This window comes from Antrostomus carolinensis, unplaced genomic scaffold (assembly GCF_000700745.2).
Source record: "Antrostomus carolinensis isolate BGI_N321 unplaced genomic scaffold, ASM70074v2 scaffold17327, whole genome shotgun sequence".
NCBI classification, from domain to species: domain Eukaryota; kingdom Metazoa; phylum Chordata; class Aves; order Caprimulgiformes; family Caprimulgidae; genus Antrostomus; species Antrostomus carolinensis.
The window spans coordinates 1-6,566 of record NW_010325499.1 but is presented as its reverse complement, the minus strand read 5'-3'; the positions used below and the strand labels follow the sequence as shown (position 1 = coordinate 6,566).

Here is a 6,566-nt window from a genome sequence, read left to right as displayed (position 1 = left end):
CAGGAGAGATAACAGCTTTTACCTCCAAAAATAGCAGGAGAAAACAATTTACCCCCCCCTCCAAAAACAGGAGAGATAACAGCTTTTACCTCCAAAAACAGGAGAGATAACAGCTTTTACCTCCAAAAACAGGAGAGATAACAGCTTTTACCTCCAAAAACAGGAGAGATAACAGCTTTTACCTCCAAAAACAGGAGAGATAACAGCTTTTACCTCCAAAAACAGGAGAGATAACAGCTTTTACCTCCAAAAACAGGAGAGATAACAGCTTTTACCTCCAAAAACAGGAGAGATAACAGCTTTTACCTCCAAAAACAGGAGAGATAACAGCTTTTACCTCCAAAAACAGGAGAGATAAAACAGCTTTTACCTCCAAAACCAGGAGATAACAGCTTTTACCTCCAAAAACAGCAGGAGAAATCAATTTACCTCCAAAAACCAGGAGATAACAGCATTTACTTCCAAAAATATCAGGAGAAAACCGTTTATAGAATGGTTTGGATTGGAAGGGACCTTAAAGATCATCCAGTTCCAACATATCCCACGGTGGGAGCGTTAGTTTTATGGTTGGACTTGATCTTAAGGGTCTTTTCCAATCTAATTGATTCTAATTACATCATTTACAGTTGACATTATTGGAAATTAGATTTAATGATTCCCCCTCTCCACATCTTTACTTCCTCTGCTGCTGCTTATGCTTGTAGGGGAGCAGGATCTGCACTTCTGCCTTGGAACTGGATGATCTTTAAGGTTCTTTCCAACCCAAACCAGTCTGGGATTATCATCCACACTATTTTACTGTACTGACAAGGTGAATAACCAGTTATATTCTTATTTTACACTTGAATTAAGACAAGATTTTAACATGTTTTGTTAAGGGTCAAGGTTAGTAATTAGGATGTAACTCACAGGGCAAGTTTGTCAGACTGTTATAATTAACAGTAATTGTTATAATTACAATAACGTGCTGAGTGTCTGTTCTGATTCAGTGTTTACAGCCAAACTGCTCCTGCAGGACCGTGATTAAAGAGCTCCAAGAGGTTCTGTCGCCTTTGGCAGTGCCCGGGGTGGTGTTAGAACCGGTGACCTCCCGGTTCCCGGCCCGGAGCGTTGCCCCTGCGCCATCTCTTCCCGCCAAACATCCCCCCCGCCCCACCCTGTGCCCGGGGGCGCGGCTCAGGGGTAGAGCACCCGACTGCGGGGCAAGAGGTTGGGAGTTCGAGCCCTGGGGGAGCCCAGAGAGCTTCACCCTGAGGCTGCAGCTGTTATCTAGCAAAACCAAGCACAGGTTGATTCATACAGCACTGTCCAGCTCCCTGCAGAAAACAGTCAACGTTACACATCTTCTTTAGTGTTTAAATTAGTGGCAGTTATTCAAACAGGAAAAACTAGCCCAGCAGCACCTCTGTTGAGCCAGCTTGTGTGGAAACTCAGGAGAAGAGAAGGGGAGGGGAAAGAAAAAAATCAAAGTCTGATTTCATCCTTGGCAAAAGCTCATTGAGTGATTTCCATGAACACAGAGGGGTAAGAAAGTCTCCGCATGGTCTGTCTGTGAGGAGATTCTGGAAGAAGAAAGGGTGAAAAAAGCAGATAAAAAGAGGGGGCACCTGGAGTTGAACCAGGGACCTCTTGATCTGCAGTCAAATGCTCTACCACTGAGCTATACCCCCTTGGTACAGCAGCTTCTCTAGGAGATTTGAAAAACATTTATCTAAGAGGCACAAATTTCTGTGCCCACTGGTTAGATTCTTTTACTTGACAGCCCCCTGAGCACCTTCATGTGCCTGCCAAAGAGTGTACTGAGAATTACTACAGAGAATCATAAATAAATACACAGACAGTGAGTAGTTACACAGTGCACATCCCCTGCAGTTTCCTTATCGTCAGGGCCTCAGTACCCTGAGTAACAGCTCAAAAACCAGCTGTGACTGCTCAGCACGAGCTCACAAGACCCAAGAGGAGCTCTCCAGCCTCTTCCTGTGACAAATTTGGACAAAAAGAAGCTGGAAAGAGCAGAAAAGAGGGGGCACCTGGAGTTGAACCAGGGACCTCTTGATCTGCAGTCAAATGCTCTACCACTGAGCTATACCCCCTGGCACAGCAGTCTTCCTAAGGAGATTTGAAAAACATGTTTATAGACAGACAAGTTTCTATGTCTGCTGGTTAGATTCTTGTCTGACAGCCTCCTGTGCACCTTCATGTGCCTGAGAAAGGCTCTACAGAGAGTTAAATATGATAAATTATGATCAGTATAATTACTACAGAGAATTAAGAACAGAGAAACCTACACACACACAGTGAGTAGTTACACAGTGCACATCTCCTGCAGACTCCTTATCATCAGGACCTCAGTACTTTGAGTAACAGCTCAGAATCCAGCTGTGACTGCTCAGCACGAGCTCACAAGACCCAAGAGGAGCTCTCCAGCCTCTTCCTGTGACAAATTTGGACAAAAAGAAGCTGGAAAGAGCAGAAAAGAGGGGGCACCTGGAGTTGAACCAGGGACCTCTTGATCTGCAGTCAAATGCTCTACCACTGAGCTATACCCCCCTCTGCACACCTGACAACTCACCAGCCAAAAAACCTATTATAAGGTATGTTCCTCCCCAATCTTTGACCTCTCTGTTCCACAGGAATCAAATCCTGCTGCAGGAGTTCCCAGCCTGAAATGAGACAGCAGCCAATACATGGAGTCAGTGGACACCAACACCAGAGACAGAGACTGTCTCTGCTCTTCATTTCCCAGGTGACCTTGGCCCAGTTCCTCTCCATCCACATCTCTGTTCCCTTTGAACAGACTGCAACTTGTCACAGCAACTGCCTCACTCTTTTGACATTTTCCCCACGCTTTCTAGCTCCAACTGTAACATGAAAAGGAATTAACACGAGAGGAAGCTGAGGGGATCTTAACAGTTAGTCTTCCAGTAAAGAAACACCCCAAAAATCCCAAGAAAAAGGGCAAATTGTGAGGGGGCACCCGGATTTGAACCGGGGACCTCTTGATCTGCAGTCAAATGCTCTACCACTGAGCTATACCCCCTGCCTGCTGCATACCTCCCCAGCAGAAATTTTCCTTTTAATTAATAATAATTACAGCAAACATCCACAAATTAATCCTAGGACAAAAGAGCAGCTTCTCAGGACATACTCATCTCTCCTCACAGCCCCTCCAGTGTCAGCTCTCTTCTCTTGTCAGTTTGTTTCTTACTCTCTGGCCAGCACCTGATCAAACAGAGAACAAAGCCAACAGAGAGCTGGGGGGGGGAAACATTGAAATAAAAAGCTCCAAACCAACTTTTTCTGGATAAAAAGAAGAAAAAGGGGAGGGGGCACCCGGATTTGAACCGGGGACCTCTTGATCTGCAGTCAAATGCTCTACCCCTGAGCTATACCCCCCTCTGCACACCTGGACAGGTAAGGCTCCTTCTGGGCAGTGATGAGGCAGCTCTGCTGCATTCCACTGCCTGCACTCACCACACCTGCAGCACTGCCTCTCACACACAACCCTCTTACCACCCCTCACTTCACCTTAAACCCCACCCCAGCTCTCTCACCACACTTAAAAACAGGCTCCTGGGGGCCAAGGGAATGAATTCCCACTTCTCTTTCTTTAAAACATCCCATCATGGAGCAGAAAAAAAGGAACATTTTGAAACACTTCAAAACAGCACTGAAGGCGTTTGGCTGCAGCTCTGTTTGGTCTCAGGGTGTGCCCTGCCAGCACAGAGCACACTAACCACACTGAACTACCTGCCACATCACCTTCCACGCTGCCTGCAGCCTCTCTCTTCTCCTCCTGGCTGCCCAGGGGCAGGGGACAGGGAAAAGCAAACACCCAAGGTGTTTCATCCAACTATCATGCCATGCCCTGCCTCAGAAAAAGTCTTCATGACTCAAAAATCCATCACAAGCTGTTAAAAATAGGTGAAGGCAGAACACCTTTATTGTCCTGATGGTTTCTTACTCATAAGCAGGTCTCTGCATCTCTCCCCAGGGCCTGAGGAACAGCTTCTTCATCACCAGTGGACTGGAAAGATGACCAGAAAGAACAGAGATTGAGCTCAGCCGCAGGTTTGGAGTGCTGCAGTGACAGCCAGAGCGCCCGTGGTACCTGTGCAGGTGTTCCAGGTCTGTTGGGAAGAGGCTGTGACCCCTCATCTGCTCCGTGGAATGGCCTGTGGGGAAGAGAACTGCCCTCAGTCTGGGTAAGTCCTGTTCCAAGTTCCCTTCCCCAGCTGCTGCCAGCACACAGCTCCTGATTATCCAGTGACAATGCCCAAGAAACAATTTTTAGGCCATAATATTTTGCAGATTCATGTTGGTTGGGCCAAAGTTGGGCTGTTTAAAAACAACACTTTACAAACCACTGCAAGAGCTTCCTGCTCCTGCCCATCATTAACCTGCTTGTGCAACAAAACCTCTGAGATCTGCTCCCTTCACCACCCTCCTTCCTCCCCTGTATCCCTCTCTGAACTGACAGCAGCAGGAGCAGCACAAAAGCATCAGAAATCACAGGATTATTTGGTTGGAAAAGACCTTTGAGATCATTGAGTCCAACCAGACCTGTCCACCACTAACCCAGATCTCTGAGCACCTCATCTCCCCGGCTTCTAAATCCCTCCAGGGATGGGGACTCCACCACCTCCCTGGGCAACCCCTTCCAATGCCTCAGAACCCTTTCAGTGAATAAATTTATCCTGATATCAAATCTGAATCTCCCCTGGTGCAACTTGAGGCCATTTCCTCTTGTTTTATCACTCGTTACCTGTGAGAAGAGACACCTCTAAGAAAAGAACAAAGCACAGCACGCTGTGGGAACAGCTTGGTGCAGGTGGAGGTGAGCCCAACCACCCCAGGGGCTGCCTGAGGGATGAGCTGTCAGCCTGAGTGTCACCAGGGCCACAATAGCCAGGACAAAGTCACCCCTGTTTTCACTCACAGGCAGCCTCCCTACCCCTCCAGCTTGCTCAGGAGAGTGAGGAAACACTCTGACCTGCACTTCACATCTAAACACACTTTCCTGTACTACAGCCAGAGAGGAAAAACCAGAAAAACCACAACTTCACAAGGTACAAGGAGCTCTCACACAGACATACCTTCAACTCTCATCCTGAAAGTTCCATCACCCCTCTGCAATTAGCAATCAGTGACCTCAGGGCCTGTTTCACCACTGATGAAGGTTTCATGGCATGTGCTTCAGCCACTCCCTCAGCCAGCAGCAGTGGGCTTGATGTCTCCTTGCAACTCTTCAGCAAGGGCTGAGAAACATTCCTCAGAGCCCCCCTGTCCACAACAAACTCTGCAGTTCACGGAACACACCAGTTTCAGGTGGTTTTTCACCCCACACATCCTCAAACCAGTATCTCTAAGTAATCAAATTGCCCATTCAGGAAGAAAATTCCAGACTTACAATTTTGAGAGCTCCTGCACAAAGGGGGCTGGTAAAAGAGCTTTACAGACCCCTCCCAGTTTCTATCTGTACCTACATAAATTGCATCAATTTAGTCAATATTGCTAAAATTTCAGTCATTCCAGTGCAACACCCTTCCAGGAGTACAGGAACCTGCCTGAAAAAAGGATTCATCACTGAATATTTACAACTCCAAATCCCATTTTCCTGCTGCAGCATCCATCCACACAAACACTTCCATAAGATCTCCCAGGACTGACTCCCTTGTTACACCACCGTCCTGCTCAGCAGAGTCAAGAGTCTCTTTGGCAAGAACAACACCACTGATTTGGTACAAGGAGTTTTATTTTTATCTCTCTGAAGACAGAAGGTGTTTTATGCGATGCTCCCCGCGTTGGAGGCTATCCTGGGCCACAGATCTGCACACTCCTTGGCCACGGGGCCTGTGATGGCAGAGCCTGGAAAAGAGAAGATGATGTTGGGAGATGGAGGAAGGGCAGAGATGGTTCAGGGCAACGTTTTAAATGAACTCTAGCTCAGTCTGATTGTGCTCTCCCGAGTCTTGAGGGGAATCTGAGGCCTTTTGCAGAGGAGAGCACAGCCTTGTAACTGGCAATGCCACCCTCCCACCCCGCCCCTTTCGCCCAGTCTAACCAGTCCAACACAATCCTTGTCCATACCTTTCATTTCACCTTTATTATTTACTATCACTCCTGCGTTATCTTCAAAATAAAGGAACACCCCATCTTTTCTCCGGTAGGATTTCCGCTGCCGTATGACCACTGCCGGGTGCACTGCCAAGAGAAAACGAGCAGCTGAGTGGCACCAACATCATTTAATCACAGAGTCCCACAACAAACACCCCGGGGGATCCATCCTGCTGCGGCGCCCAACGCAACGTGTGTGCTTGGGGTTGGGTTTGGGTCTTTCCATCTCATATCTGCAGTGTTTTGCCGAGAGAAGCTGCAGTTTCCAGTCAATATGACACTTAAAATTTAAGGTGTAACACTCCCGGCTGCACCCACACTTGGATAATTCACTACTTTTCCACTTTCTCACCTTGATTTCTAAATATATCATCAATTCAGATGATATTGAGCACAAACTCCCCCCTCCCGAGCAGCAGCAGCAGCAGCAGATGTTCCTCTCCCAGGCA

General features: G+C 47.5%; 5 non-coding genes across 5 annotated transcripts; all 5 read right to left on the bottom strand.

Moving 5' to 3' along the window:
• Window positions 1–1,598: 1,598 nt before the first annotated feature.
• On the bottom strand, window positions 1,599–1,670 carry TRNAC-GCA (transfer RNA cysteine (anticodon GCA)). Its single transcript has one exon. It is a non-coding gene; the product is annotated as a tRNA-Cys (tRNA).
• Window positions 1,671–2,021: 351 nt separating this feature from the next.
• Window positions 2,022–2,093, bottom strand: TRNAC-GCA (transfer RNA cysteine (anticodon GCA)). Its single transcript has one exon. It is a non-coding gene; the product is annotated as a tRNA-Cys (tRNA).
• Window positions 2,094–2,478: 385 nt separating this feature from the next.
• On the bottom strand, window positions 2,479–2,550 carry TRNAC-GCA (transfer RNA cysteine (anticodon GCA)). Its single transcript has one exon. It is a non-coding gene; the product is annotated as a tRNA-Cys (tRNA).
• Window positions 2,551–2,968: 418 nt separating this feature from the next.
• On the bottom strand, window positions 2,969–3,040 carry TRNAC-GCA (transfer RNA cysteine (anticodon GCA)). The gene has a single exon. It is a non-coding gene; the product is annotated as a tRNA-Cys (tRNA).
• A 284-nt stretch (window positions 3,041–3,324) lies between these two features.
• TRNAC-GCA (transfer RNA cysteine (anticodon GCA)) lies at window positions 3,325–3,396 on the bottom strand. Its single transcript has one exon. It is a non-coding gene; the product is annotated as a tRNA-Cys (tRNA).
• Between the last annotated feature and the right edge of the window lie 3,170 nt (window positions 3,397–6,566).